The 15,020-nt window shown below is 42.7% G+C and overlaps 1 long non-coding RNA gene across 1 annotated transcript in view; it reads right to left on the bottom strand.

Annotated features, from left to right (window-relative positions):
* The window catches only part of LOC139601525 (uncharacterized), a 30,411-nt gene that overhangs the window by 6,242 nt on the left and 9,149 nt on the right, over positions 1 to 15,020 (bottom strand). Inside the window, exon 2 of the long non-coding RNA XR_011682927.1 lies at positions 6,704 to 6,880. This is a non-coding gene — a long non-coding RNA (uncharacterized lncRNA). The remainder of the gene's footprint in view (positions 1 to 6,703; positions 6,881 to 15,020) is intronic.

Genomic DNA, 15,020 nt, shown 5'->3' with positions numbered 1-15,020 from the left:
TGTGGCGGGGCTGCAGCCGCTGCTGCCCCAAAATGCGCGGTGCTCAAAAGCAGCCCTGGCCACGGTGCTTTGCTGTGGTGCACAGAAACAGCTGCTGCTTTCAGAGGGCAAATAACAAAGACGCTGTCCATGCTGGAGAGGGACGGATTGCCACTCCGCTGCAGCTCGCCCGCCTCGGACTGCAGCTGCCCTGGAGCAGCCCGGAGCACGACATTTCGGGCCCCTCACTACAACACAGTCACTGAGGTGCTGGAGAGTGTCCAGAGAAAGGGCAGTGAATCTGGTGAAGGGTCCAGAGGACAAGTCCAATGAGGAGTGGTTGAGGGAGCTGGGATTATTTAGTCTGGAGAAGAGGAGGCTCAGGGGAGACCTTATCACTCCCTACAACTGCCTGAAGGGAGGGTGTAGCCGGGGGGGGGGGATGGTTTCTTTTCCCAAGCAGCGAGGGATATGACAAGAGGAATGTACTTCAAGTTGTGCCAGAGGAGGTTTACTCGGATCTTAGGAAAAAATTCTTCACAAAAAGGATGGTCAGGCACTGGAACAGGTTGTCCAGAGAGAAGTGTTCAAAAGGCACCAGGAAACATTGTTCAGTGGTGGACTTGGCAGTGCTGGGTTAGCAGGTTCAATGAGCTAAGAGGTCTCTTCCAACCTAAACTATTCTATAATTCCATGAGACAGCCCCTGTGTGCAGTTCTCTGCCTGGGTTTGGGTGAAGCAGGTCCTCACAGTCAGCATGAGCTCCATCCCCCAGCAGCCTCATCTGGGATCCAGGTCATGGTATTAGGGGCACAAAATGTGTTGCTTTTCTTAGATCCCCCCATTGCTTGGTGCCTTTGTGCTGCAAAGGGCTGTGGGACACCATGGAGCTCCCAGACCAGCAGCTCCTATGTGGTGGAAACTGCTGTGTCTCCCTTGATGGAAACCCTGGAGCCCTCCAAGGGCTGAGGATGTGCTCCCTGGCATCTCTGGCAGCTATTATGAACCACTTTTCAGGTCAGAAGTAAGAATTTAACCTTAATTCAGGATCCTCTTCTGGGTCATTTTGGAAGTATTTGGAAACCTAGAGAGCACAAAGGAAAAACTGCCTTCATTGTGCAGGGTTTCCTAACTCGACACTGAAGGCACACTGCTTGTAGCTATCATGCTATGATTTTCACTTGGCTTTCTTGGGAGATGTTTAGCTAAACATTATCATTTAATACCTTTGTATCTGTAGATATTGCTGCAGCACTCTTGTGACACACTTCTGCTACTGGCTGCTACCAACTCTCTTTCCACTTAAAATGGTAGAGTCTGTGAACTACAGGAATTTCAATTTGCACTTTAGAAAAATGTGAATATTCTTCTCTACTCCTTCAGGTTGTGAAGCAAACTTTGAAATCCTGTCCTGGCTGCACTGTGAAAAAGCTCAGCAGCTCAGCCATGAGTATACCTGATGATTTTTAAGCTAAGCTCACAGCTTCATGGGGGTTTACATGCAATTTTGAATGTGAGGGGCTATGAATAATAATAGCAGTCTTGAGGCAACGAGGTGTAATGAGGTAAACAATACAAGATTTTCTCACTGAGTTGAAATGAGACCCCTTCAAATCTTTTGTGAAATTCTGACACAAAAGAAACGTTTTCTGAGGAGCATGTGGGCTGTAATATTGGGAACAGATTCTTCCAGTGTTAACAAGGATACTGCCTCAGAAATTACATGCAAGCATTTTCAGAGCTGAATATCTTATAAATATATTCTTTATGTTCTGATGTGTGAGATTGGGCACAGGAGGGTGCATCTGTTTTCCAGCAGAGAAGATCTGAATGATGCAGTTTGAAGAGAGGAGCTACAGCTCAAAGATGAAATCTTGTTATGAAGTATCTTACAAAACAAGAAAGCTAGACCAAGATTCAGAATATTTGGGGTGAGAGGGACGCAAATCATGCCACACACCAGTGATTTCAATACAGTGGCATAAATACCAGTCCCTCACAAAACTCATGAGCATCCTTTGTTTCAGACGTTTTTTGCCCCCATGAAGACTACCTGAGATGCAAGCACTGAGTGAAAATCATCTAGGGCAATCAGTAGAAGTTCCACTTGCTATTTCCTTCCCATTATCTTGGCATTTTGGTCCAAATGTTTTAAAATATTTCTAATGTCCCATATTGAAACTATCAACATGCAGTTCTTCATTGGTGCTTTCAAGAGGCCCAGGTTCAGCTGGCTGCCTGTGTGCCCGCAGACTGACTGATTAGAACAAGACTACATTCCTGTTTGCATCTGCTCCTCCTCTGTCTTTTCATGCTTTAAGCTAGAAGGCCAGTGTGGCCACCTATGTTAAAAATTGTGTGAGGTGCTGCACCTGCATGAGGGCAAACCCCAGTACCAGCAAGGCTGGGGGATGGAGATGGAGAGCAGCAATGTGCACTTGCCATCTAGAAAACAAATCCTGTCCTGGGCTGCATCAAAAGCAGCGTGGGCAGCAGGGCAAGGAAGGGGATTCTGCCCTTCTGCTCTGCTCTGGTGAGAGCTCACCTGGAACAATGCATCCAGCTCTGGGCTCCTCAGCACCTGTTGCAGCAAGTCCAGCCACAAATATGGAGCATCTCTCCTGTGAAGACAGACTCAGAGAGCTTGGATTGTTCAGCCTGAAGAAGGAAGTCTTCAGGGAGACCTCACTGCAGCCTTTCAGTACTTAAAGGGGGCTTATAAAAGAGGTGAGAACAGATTTTCTTAGCAGGGCCTGAAGGATAGAACAAAGGGTAGTGGTTGTAAACTAGAAGGGGTAAATTCAGACTAGATATAAGGAAAAAATTTCTTATGGAGAGAGAGGTGAAGCACTGGAACAGGTTGCCCAGAGAAGCTGTGGATGTCGCATCCTGGGGGACTGAGTATCTTGGCCAGGCTGAGCATGGCTCTGAGCAACCTGGTCTAGCTGAAGACTTCCCTGCTTAATTCAGGGAGGGTATTAGACTAGATGGGCTTCCAAGGTCCCTTCCAACTCAGACTGTTCTATCATTCTATGAAAAACATCAAGGCCCTGAAGCTGAGCTTCTGCACCAAGTTGATTTGAAGAATAAATTTTGAAAATATAAAAATAGGCTTTTAGCAGCCTGCCTGACAGAGGCAGAGACATTGTGTGGGCAAACTGTTCCAGAACATGGCTGTGCAATGGTTATTAAGAGCTGTACTTCCATAATAACAGTGCTGGGAGCTTTCCTTAGCAAAGAACGATAAGCAAGTTTCAACTTCTTCCTTGCTGAGACCTGGAGGCAGCACTGTGCTTGGTTAGCTCTGGTGCATTATCCTGTAATAGCTAAGCAATATACTTTGAGTGAAGGCTGAATAATAGACTATTTTCTCTGCCCTATCCCTCCCCCCCCCCCCCCCCCCATACCACTTTACTTTCAGAATAGCATCTTCCATTGTTGGTTATTGTCATTATCAACTGATTTCCCCAATGACTGCTCTAGCCATCATTTCTAGCTTCTGGGCATTAAGCAAAGATTGCTGCTGCATAATTGGATTAATTTAGAGACTGACTTTGAACAGCATAATTGATTTGAATTTTATTGTTTTCTCTAGTCACTTTTTTCACTAAGAATCACAACGCCTGTGAGCCCAGGCATGGACTTGAGTCTCCTACAGGAAAAGCCTTCATGAGTGGGAGCCCCTCCTTGCTAAGTGGGCACCTTCACCCATGCTCCACGCATCCCTCCACTGGGAAGGGGGTCCTGCTAGGCTTCATGCCCCTTCCTTTTGCCCCCCTTTGCAAGGGCTTCAGGTGCCAGAGAAGCCATGAGCTGACTCACTTCTCCACCATCACTGCAGGCGTCACTTCGTGCTGCAGGAAGGGTTTTGTTGTCTGGCACAGGGTCTGTCCACTGCTGTGACATGTGGGGACCCGCCTGCCTAGCTCTCCCCACATGGATCCTCCTTCAGGGATGCTCTGCTGCACACTTCATTCTAACATCACAGGGCCTCTCCAGGCATTTAGCTGTGCTGCTGCTGTACCCAGCACAGCAAACCTTGTGTCCTGCCATGGATTCTGACTGGGGTTTGATTCTGTGTCTCACAGATGTGGGTGCAGAATGGGGAGTGCCCTGTGGATGCTGCAGTAGGGCCTATGGGTGTCTGGTCAGGTCCCTGAAGCAGCATGCACTCAACAGGGATCCCCAAAACATGCTTCATGGTGCACTGCAAAGCTTTCTTTTTCTTTGTAAAACATCTTCTCTTGGTTTTCACCACACATCTTCACTGCTTCACTAGAAAATGAAAAGGTTTTCAATTATAAATTAGAATAATTATGAAAATCTCGACTGAGTAGCATGGCTGCGGACCATCCTCCTGAGCAGCTCTAAGCTCCCTGTGCCATTTCAGCTCCTCTCAGCTGACTGCAGGGGTTGGCAGAGGTGCTCAGTGTGTGCCCTTCCTGCTGTGAGAAGGGGTTTCTCTGGGATATTTGGGCAGTGGTTACCTCGAAGATGGAGCTGCCCAGCACTGGATAGGATTCAGGCATGAGTCACTCAGGACTGTAGTACCCATCACAATTTACACACAGTGCATGGCACTTTTGCATTCCCAACAAGCCCAAGGTTGCCATCCCACTAATTTCAGCAGATTCAAGATGTTCTTGCCACACATTTGGAGAGCACCTGACTCTCATATCCAAGTGTGGCAGCACATCCCATCATGCCCTGTCAGAGTAGGAAAGGAAAAGGGATAAAACTGTGTTACTTCTTCCCACTTCAGTGCCAAGAAACAACAGAACTAAAAGGAGTGTTAGTACTTGTCCTTCCTATTGTTTTGGTGAAAGGAGTGGTGCTGCCCGACATACAATTCAGTCCTCTGAAAGCCACCAGATTTTGTGCCTGCAGCAACCTGGTATCCTATTTCCAAATAAATCAGAGGGAGAAGAAATAAAGACAAGTCAAATCTCATTGCCCAGTGATGCAGGATACTCCTTTGGAAAATCAGCTGTGCCTCATCTGTCAGCATCTGCCTTGGGGTCCATACCCCCTGTCTGCACTGCTGTCTGCAAGTGCCACAAGGCAAAAAAAACACCTGTCCTCCTGCTTTTCCATACAAAACTGCATATGTGCACTTGCAGGTGAAATTCATGTCCTTTAGCACATAAAGGCCGTGATCATTGTAGGAATGTTCATACAACATGTTTGTTATAAGGCACACAATAGATTTTCCCACTTCTCCTGCTTGGAATTGTCTTGTAATAAAGTTCTTGATATTTAGTTATATCCACACTAGCAACATTAGCCTTTTCCTTAGGATAATATTTTGCTGGAGTAACATCCAGCAAACTGATAGCCAAGGAAGCTTTTCCTTCCAATATCTGAGCAACAGTTCTTAGGTTGCTCAGCTTTGGGGTCAGTTTTTTAGTTCTTAGGTGTTCTTTGGGTCTTAGGGGTCAGCTTTGCCAGCTTTCACTAACCTTTCTGCTTGTACTCTTCAGATGCCAAGACTGTCACAAACATGTCAAACTTTTGTGCTCTTATCTCTCAGGATTTTGTAGCAGACACACCTTTAATCGTGAGCCTTTTGGGTTTTGCTTCCAGTTTTCCATGTTCTCCCTGGTAGCACAAAGCCAAGAAGAGAAAACGGGACTGCAGAAGTGCTGCTGTTTGGCATACGCAGTGCCCACAAAAACTCCTCTTCCTAGTGCCTGGAAAACTTTATCCCTTGCTCACATTCACCTATTCCTCCTCTTCTGTCTCAGTCAGTCATGGTTCCCTCCTTACACGCACACTTATTTCATGCAGGTGTTAAAATTGTGCAGACTGTAATGCACTGGGAGATTTCCCTCCTCCACAAACATCTAAACTTATCCCCAACTACCTTGATAATCTGTCTGTAAGATCCAAAAGTCCCCAGCATTTGGGGGTGTTTGTGCTTGGGATTCTGATTCAGGCTTAACTAGAGAAAGCATTGAAAGGTCACTGCGTTTTAATTCATCCAGCAAATGAAGCTTGAAGGTGCTTGGTGCTACTGTAGGAATGTGCTGCCTGAAACCAAGATCTACTTGCAAACCTGATGGGACTAATTCAGGACTGACAGAGTTTTATATAAGTATTGTTTTAGTTTTAATGTTCTCTTTACTTCTTATCACTTTAAATCCCACCAAAGACAGGTTTTCTCACAAGATACTGCTTTGGCATATTCACTCAATGATATTGACTTGCCAGTGGCAGCAGGGGAATAAACCAGGAGATGAAACTGTCCAATCAATTGCCCCCCTGCCTGTGTTATGTGTGTTATTTCCCACCAAGCACATTCAGCATTACACTCTGTGACCATTAACGCAGTGGGTTCTGTTAGACAATGAAATGTTAGACAGCAGCATGCTAATAAAAGGTTTAATGAATAACATGATATCCTTAACAGCAGCTACAGAAGAGTTGGTCTGGGGAAACAGGGACTGTGTGCTAGGGAGTGCTGTACATGAATAGGGACATCCACGCTAATCAGGGCTGGTGTGGAAACATCAACCTGGAGAGAAAACTCAGTTTGAGGGAAATATCCCCTCGATTAGAGTGGTGGACAGAGCAGGCATTACCTCCCAACAATTCACTTTTTGATGCAGTATGGCTTAACATCTCAGCAGGACATTAAGGCTGAGGAATTTAACAAGACTTTTTCTGCACTGTCAGGTTGCCAGGTGTTACTTCTTGCTCCCCAAAACTGCCATTCAAATCTTACCTGCTGCTCTCTTCTGCTTTGTGAAACATGACACAAAACTGCACTTCTTCCCAAGGAGAGATTCCAGCTTTGCAGCGCTGCCACATTAGGGCTTCTCAGTCCCAGCTGACACCCTTTCCCACCGATGCTCTTGTACTTGCCAGGCAAGAGAACTCCCATGGGCATCTTCTGGACAGCCTGGAATTGGCAAAGCTGGAGTTGTGAAACAAGCAGCACCATTTTCTGGCACAGATTCATTGCATGTCCAGGAAAGACTTGAACCAAGGGAGGGAAAGACTGATTTCTAATGGTATGGGAACTAATTAATGCCCAAAAGAGCCTCACAGGGAGTGAGAAGCAATTATCCAGCCATGGAGAGGGCAGGGACATAGGGATGCCACCGACCAGGATCTACACATACAACTGGCTCCCTACTGCCTTGTGACCTCACTCTGGTGAGAAGTGAAGGGCAGAGGAAGGGCAGGGGGACACCAGCTACTTCCAGCTGGGAAGCTGAAGCTGGCCACTCCTAGCTGTCCTCTCTTGCACATTTTTTCTCAGGTTTTCAGTGGGCCGAGTGGAGTTTCTTTCATGATGTCTCCTGCAAGACCACTGTGCAAGTTAATGGTGTGCTGTTAGGAAAGGGGCTGTTGACCTCCTCTTTACCTAGTTTCACCTATTCATTTATGTTTGCTTTGGATTAGCTGGTGAAGTCTCTTCAACATTATTTATAGGTCTTATGCATTTCAAGACTGCTGCTTTGTTCCTAGGCTGTACTTGTCTCTTAATCTAACTAATCATCTAAAATGTTTTGAAGCCTTTTCATTCTTTCTCATAAATCAAATTTTGGACCTTGATGAATCCATTTGCTGTGCTGATCAGAATTCTCTCTTTCATCAGATCTTCTTCATCTCATAAAGAAGTGAACAAGCTATTCCAGCTGTGCTTGTGAAAAGATTTCATCTATATATTCCAGTCTCATTATATATTTCTCTGGCTATTTTACCTTGTTATCCTGCATTGAAAGTACAGCCCCCTAAGATTCTTTCCATGTTATTTCTTTGCAGGTTCATTTGATAGCATGTCTTAGATTTTTCTATCCCCTTGTGATTTAGAATAACTTTTCATTTTGATTGTGTTTTAATCCACAAATAGTATCTCATTTTCTCACTTTCTCCCTGTATTTTTTGTCTGGGTGAGTTCCATCCTATTTTTTTCATGTCTTCTTTGTATTAGTATTTTCCCTCAATTTAATATATAAGTGACTTCAACTAATATATTCTTTATTCTCCACTCTGGATAATTAGTAAATGCATAAAAGAACAGATGCATGTTACTCAACAAATGTCTCTGCTAGTGTCTCTCCCAATTTATAAATTGTTACTTTCACCATTTGTTTCTAATATTTGAATTTATTTACAAAAGATGTGTGATCATCTCTTAACTCTAGTAAATGATGTTGAGATGAAGATTCAGTGGGCATTCTCATAAAAATATTCTACAAATAACTCCAAATATAACAATAGGAGGAGGTCATATGAGATGACCATTGCAGTCTCTTTTGTTTGAATAATCTGTATTACTCGTGTTGTTTTCCCAGAGCTGTTTTTGTTTTGTAATGTTGCTTCTATCTATTAACCTTGACAAAAAGAGGTACTCAGAAAGGCATGGCATTTCTGTGCTTTGCATTATTGACTGGTTTATTTTTAGGTGAAATTTTGTGTCTCTGAAAGGACATTGCCTTTCAAAGGAAAAATAGATGGTCTTTCTTATGTGAGAAAATTACAGCAAAATACTGGAAATAAAAATTACTTTTTCTAGCTTCAGAAGTTCCACAAAGCCCTTCCATGACTATTTCTGTTTACAGTTGTTGTGGTTTAGGAATTTAGTGCTCCCAGTGCAACCATGCTCTACTTGTGTCCATCACTCACTTTCCATTCCCCCTCCAACTCTCCCAAGTGCTGACTGGAGTGGAGAACTGGAGACACAAAAGGCAAAGATCTTGGCTTGACTTGAGAACAATTTACTGGAAACAGCAATGAGAGAAGCAAGTGAACAGTTAATAGCAACAATATTAATAACAAAAGTGTACAAGTGCAACACAGAGTTATTCAAATGCAAAATGCTCACCACAAATCCAACCCAACCAATCCATGCTTCCCCCATACAGAAAATGAGGAGAGGTGGTACAGAATAATCTCCAGGTCCTAGCCAAGCCCTCTCCTGGCTACTGCAGAAATCAAATGTGTCCTGGCCAGAACCAGGACAGCAGGGAAATTCATCAAAATTCTGTTCCATCTGCTGTGGAAGTCGCCTCCATGAAAGCTAAAACACTGGGTTTTACAGCATAAATCAGGGTCTTGTTTTTTGAAACGTGATTCAGTTCTTCCAATAATGTCTTGAAAAATTATTGAATCCCTCTATAGTTTTCTTTTTTATAAATCTTATGTACAAGAATAAAAAAAAATTTGGAATGCACTGTAAGCATACTGTCCCAGAGCTGCAAAAAAGGGTAATTTTTCTGTTTCAAGAGGAACAAATTATCTCTGTTTCTCCATTAATCTTTGTCTAAGCAACAAACTTGTGACAAGCAGTTACTCATATTGCTTTAGTTTATCTCCTCCTGTGGCATTCTCTGCTTATAATATCCCAGACTTCACTCTATCAGAAATTATCCCAAGGCTTTCAAAGACCTGCACGTTTGTAAAGAGAGCATCTGTTCCTCTCTTGATGTTCCTGGCTACAGCAGGAAATCTGAAAATCCTGAACAATTTTTACTGATCTTTAACTTTCTAGAAAGCCTTTGGCCTTACCAAATTTCTGAAGTTTACATCTGTGACATGGTTTCTTTGCCCATACAACCAGAGACCAGTTGGGTTTCATTGATTCTCAGCATGTAGTGGGAGAAGTAGGATACTTTCAGATCCCTAGGACACACCTCCCATCCTGATACCAAAGAACTTCTGCAAAATCTCTAATTGCTTGCAAAACAATTCCTTATCAATATTTCTTTTCATAATGGGGGGTGAGGTGGGGCAGGGGTGTTCCTGTCCAATAAGAAAAAGACTAAAACAGCCCACATGTCTCACATTACTATTATTTGCTTTTTTAAGAGATCACACCTGCTTTTTGTGGAAGCAGCACACACCTCTCCTTAGCCCCTTTTTCTTTGTTATGGAAGATTTTCCTACACAGCTATTCAGCATCACAGCCATTCTCCATTCATCATTCATTTCACATCCTTTGTAACTTGTAAATTGAATTGCAGAATTCTGTAAAAACACTGTAAAAAAGATGATTCAAAGTGCATAAAGGTCTCAGCTAAGTATTCCCTGTCTATACAGATAGTTGTGCTGAAGGTAGTTTAGTAGGGCCTAAAAGAGCATCAATTATTTCCAAATGTTTGTTTCTGCAAAATCAAACTCACAGGAAAAAAACACAGTGTCAGAAATGCCTTGAATTAATGTAAAATAAACAATGAGATGGAAAAAAATGTTACTATGGCACGTGACTGTCAGTACACAACTAAAGTGATCCGTAGGTAGCGAGAGGCTGTCAGGGTACACACATTTGTTCTAGACTTTAATTACACAGACCAAGTGGATCAGTCTGACAAAAAATAAAAAACAATTGTTCTCACTCAATTCAGTAAGTATTTCCCACTGAAGAGATATTACTAAGTGATGGCGCATAATTTTGCTAGGGCAACTTGACCTTTTTGCTTGTTTCTCCTCAGTAATAAGCAAAGTCAATTAATCCCACATGTTGAGCTGATGAGTAATGGTTCCTTGTAGAAACAGTGGTGTCACATGCCGGTACATACATCAACATTAATCTCTATTAATCACACAGAGAACAGTGACAGTTTACTGAATTTTGATGTTCAGTAAGCTCCACACCAAACCCCTAGACTGCTGAAACATTGTTCAGGAAACAGAACTGCACTGTTTGTTGAAGAAGTAGATGGAAAATCTGCCATACTGCACACAGACCTGCCTAAACCTGTGCTGAGCTTCAGTTCCAGCTCCACACAGCACAGTGACTGATTTGATTGGAAACCTGTATCCCTCTTCCTCTGATGTGCCATCTCACCTGTCTGCAGGCTGTCTTATAAATGTAAGTGCACTCCTTGGCACACATTTTTTTTAATGCTTATATGGTCTCCTTTTTGAAAATAGTAAAATATTTAAGCTAGAAGAAAGAAAAGAAATAGAAACACATTCCCTAAAATGTGTTCCAGGAGCTGGTCTGCTCCTCTTGCACATTGGCAGACATTTCTTTTTTTACCTTCTCTGTGGTGAGCTCCTTTCAAATGTGAAATCCCCTTCTGGGTGCAGGGTGCAACCAACTGGCTAGTGGTCACTTGGATGGCTCTGTCAGACAGCGCTGGCTGTCAGGGGCTGCAAACACCAAGCCAGAAACACACGCAGGACCTCAGCTTGTTCTTTAAAACACAGGGCAAAGGAAAGCACTCTGCTAACCTGGAGTCAGGGAAAGGAGAGTGATGGTGACAAAAAAAGGGACACAAAAAAGGGTCACAAAAAAAGGGACATACAGTTGATAACTTCGCATTGCACTGTGTCCCTCTACACACAGAAATGGCTGGTAAGTCTCTCATTCCCCCAAGGGATGTTGTGAGCTGCTCCAGGCATGCTGCTGCTTCCCAGAGCTCCTGCATTAACTCTGTAAGACCAGCAGCAAGCAGCTTTGGAAGTGAACAGTCAATTTGCTGTATCAGTTGCCCTGGCAGTCTGATAATTGCAATGGTGAAAAGTGAGCCAGGGGATCCAGAAGGGTTTTTGGAACAGGCTTTCTGCAGGTTTCTGACTCCTGTTGTGGAACACCTCAACATTCACAAAAGAGCAGTGACCTAATTGTGAAGAACTGCTCTCAAAGGCCCTGTCTCCTCTTTGCTGTTTCATGTCATTTTGGTGAATTCTTCTTTAAAGGCATTTTCTTTCCATTTTCTTGAAGCATTATTCTAGCTTTGTACTTATGCAAACAGCCTTTGGGCTTTGTCTGCACTGAGTCTGGAAATCTTTCATTCCCCTCTCCCCGAGCCAACTATGTTCAAACAGTGCTTGTGGAGAGGTGCTAATGTGCTTTCCCAGGCCTCTTCAAACATGATTTAAAAGCTAGTACTTAAAAGCATAACACAGAGAAATACATTTGCAAAAGGATACATTTTTCTTCCACTTGGAGCAGAACTATCTAATTTTCTCTGAGAAACTGAGCCAGAACTCATTTGACTTTGTGCATACTAGCTGAGTTATAAATTAATTGAGGATGTATTTTATCTTTGGGGTTTTTTTAATCTTTTTTTCACTGCTTCAAGTTCTGTGATGGCTCTCCTTCAGACATTATGAGGCTCACCTCACATCCCCTCCACCTGTGGATCAGTAATGTGAGTAATGTGTGATGCATACTGAAACTGGAAGTGGTTTAGGTTCCATTTGGAAGAGGGTGCCTTCCATTTTAGAAATAAAACTTCATCCTAGTTTTTTACTGTCAGTTCCAGATTTTCTGTAATATTCAGCTCTTTGGTTATTTCACTCTTTCTTCTAAATAACTCCTTCATACAATACATTTTTCTGTCTGTAACTGTACATTCCTGTTTACCTAATACCTTAATATTCAATCTTCTGCAGAAAAATGCTATTCTGTGGTCAAATTTTCATCTTCCAGAAATTAAATAATCCATTCTTCCTTGCTTCACTGAAGGCTCGATACTTACTGAACTCCTTTCTTGCTTCTACACCTTTGAATGTGCTGACACTACTTTTTCTTGGGCTGAAGCTGTTATCTTGCACTCTCCCAGCCACAGTTGCCCCTACCTCTCTCCAGCTCCTTGATACACTGTGCTGAGGGGTCAAGCCAAGTGGCCACTTAGTGGCATTTGTTTTGGTGACCTTTATTATTTTCTTACCTGCCTTTAGTCTTTGGAGATAGACCACTGATTCCTTTCATATTCAGTCAGTTGAGTCAATGTTTTGGTGACTTGCTACTGTCTCATTATGGCACATCCAGTAGACTGAATACAGCTTAGCCTGTGCTGGAGCTTGAGGCAGTGCCTGTTAGATCACAAGCATCTTGTGATGCCACAAGCAAAGCATTTATTATGCAGAAAATTAGACACCTATATGTTTGGGTGTCTAAATGCCAACAGGAAATCTATCAGCTTGAATCCTGATCTCAACCCTTACTGAAACTCTTCTGGCAAGGAGCAAGCCTGAAGATACCTTCAAGGGGCTGTGCTCAATTTGCAGCTTAACATTTCTTAACATTAAGAAATGTTAAGCTGCAAATGTTGCTCTAACACTTTCCCTGAGATTAGTTTTCTTCAGGTTCTGGAGTATGTTGAGCCTGGAATAGAGTAGGTTGAACTTCCATATTAAACACTTCGTACCACAAGGTGGAACAGTTTGAAGAAAATGCCATCTGTACAGCCTAGCCTGAGAAGTGATGGAGAAGTGTTTGCCTGCAGCCCCTGTTTCTGTAAACTTGTTAATCAGAGCTGCATGCATTGCATGCATTTCCCAGGATGACCTCATTAGGCAGGTGCTTCCACCTTTTAAGGTGGCTACATGCCATGTATGTGAGCAGATATTGCTTATTTGGAAGCTAATGACCCATAATTTGTATGTAAGAAAGAGCTACTACAAAATACTTGCAGATAGAAATAATTTTCCCTGCTGTAATAAACTTAATGAGTTTGTGTCACAAATTGTGCAGTACCAGGGAGAGTGCCTCAAGTGTAAGCTTTTAATACAGGTATCTTTTGTTTGATAATGGATGGGGAGGATGTTATTCTCAAAGAAAAAAATTTAATTTGTTTGGTTTAGTCAGCAATTTACTGAGTTAATTTACTTCCTGTATATGAACATGTTCACGCTCCTGAGGAATTGTTTCATCATTATAAATAGAATTAAGCAATAGGATGGAAAAAAGGACTTGGATAAATAGTGCTTTATATGTGCAGAACATACAAGAATCTTGAGCTTTATTGTGCTGTATTTTTTAATTTCTGTCCCCTCTGAATGCTTTTTTTTCCCATTGACAAGCGAGTTGCTAGATGCTGTAACAGCACAAGGTCAAGTCAGCCCAGTGATGGGGCTCTGGTACACTGTGTTCTTTAGATTTTAAACAAGGTGGTATCTCCTAGGGCTTTGGGTCAATGAGAAGACAAACAGCTGACAGACTGACAGTGGCATGAATTCCCAGATAGCTTGGACCCTCTTCCCCAGCTGTGGGAGGTCTTTTTTTCTCCCACAATTGTGTCCTAGACAGAATTGCACAGTGAGAAACACACAGAAAATTGGTATCATTCCTAGGTGTAAGCTGAGAAAAACCTGCTGGCTTCAATGGGGTTATAACGATTTTATATATTTATCTCAAAAAAACAAAACTAAATAAGGAATAGTATCTTTGGTGGTATCATAAATGGAGAGGGAAAATGTCAATATATTTCTTTTATGCAGAATTTTTCATTAGCTTTTTGGAATAAGCCTAGGGAAGATGGGTGTGAGGAAAAATTGTAACCCACAGCAGGGCAACTGTGTTAAGGCTGTCACCTGATGGCCAACTGAAGGCCAGCTATTGTAGGTACTTCAGTCCTTTCCAGGAACAAAGTCTGAACCTCATATTACCATGGTAAATTCCTGAGCCACTCCAACTCCTCTGCAGCTGAAGGACTTTGTGTGGCATATGAAGAGCAAAGGGTGTCTTTTTTTCTATGCTGCATTGGGGTAGCTCTTTCTCATAGCAAGACTTAAATGCCTTGTTTTCCCAGTATTTCAGCCCCAAAGTTAGTGGGCACCAAAAGATGGAAATGCAACTGTTTGCTATTAAGTACAAAAATGAAAAAGAAAAAGAAAAAGAAGTAGATGGAGTAGGTGGAGCTAATTGATCCACAACCTGCTTCCTTACAGTTTAGAAACCCGTTGGAGAATAAGATAAGGAGAACTATTCAGAATAGTACTGCTTTGAGAAAATAAAGAATGCACACAATGAGTAGTCACAGAAATTACAAATATTTAGAGGATGGATGTAGAAAGAAAAACATTGTCCTTGCCTCACTGCACTGACTTCCCTAGCAACAAAGGAAAAGTTTCCAGCACCTTAGATGGCTTTTTGTTCTGCACTGGAACAAGATTAATAGTCTCTCAAAATCACCAGGGACAGGATTGCTGGCCCAATGGTGCCTACCACCCACCAGCAAGGCAATGATTCTTTCTACGGCTCTGACCTCAGTGATCTAACCATCCAGTTTCATGTGTGACACAGCAGTGAAGCCTGCTTAAACTTCCCAATTAGCATCTTTGTAAACCAGGACAAAGAC

This window comes from Agelaius tricolor, unplaced genomic scaffold, assembly GCF_023055355.1.
Source record: "Agelaius tricolor isolate 1412-34295 unplaced genomic scaffold, bAgeTri1.0.p SCAF_2, whole genome shotgun sequence".
In the NCBI taxonomy this organism is placed as follows: Eukaryota; Metazoa; Chordata; class Aves; order Passeriformes; family Icteridae; genus Agelaius; species Agelaius tricolor.
Note: the sequence above shows the minus strand (reverse complement) of the source record. Positions and strands in the feature narration are given on the sequence as shown.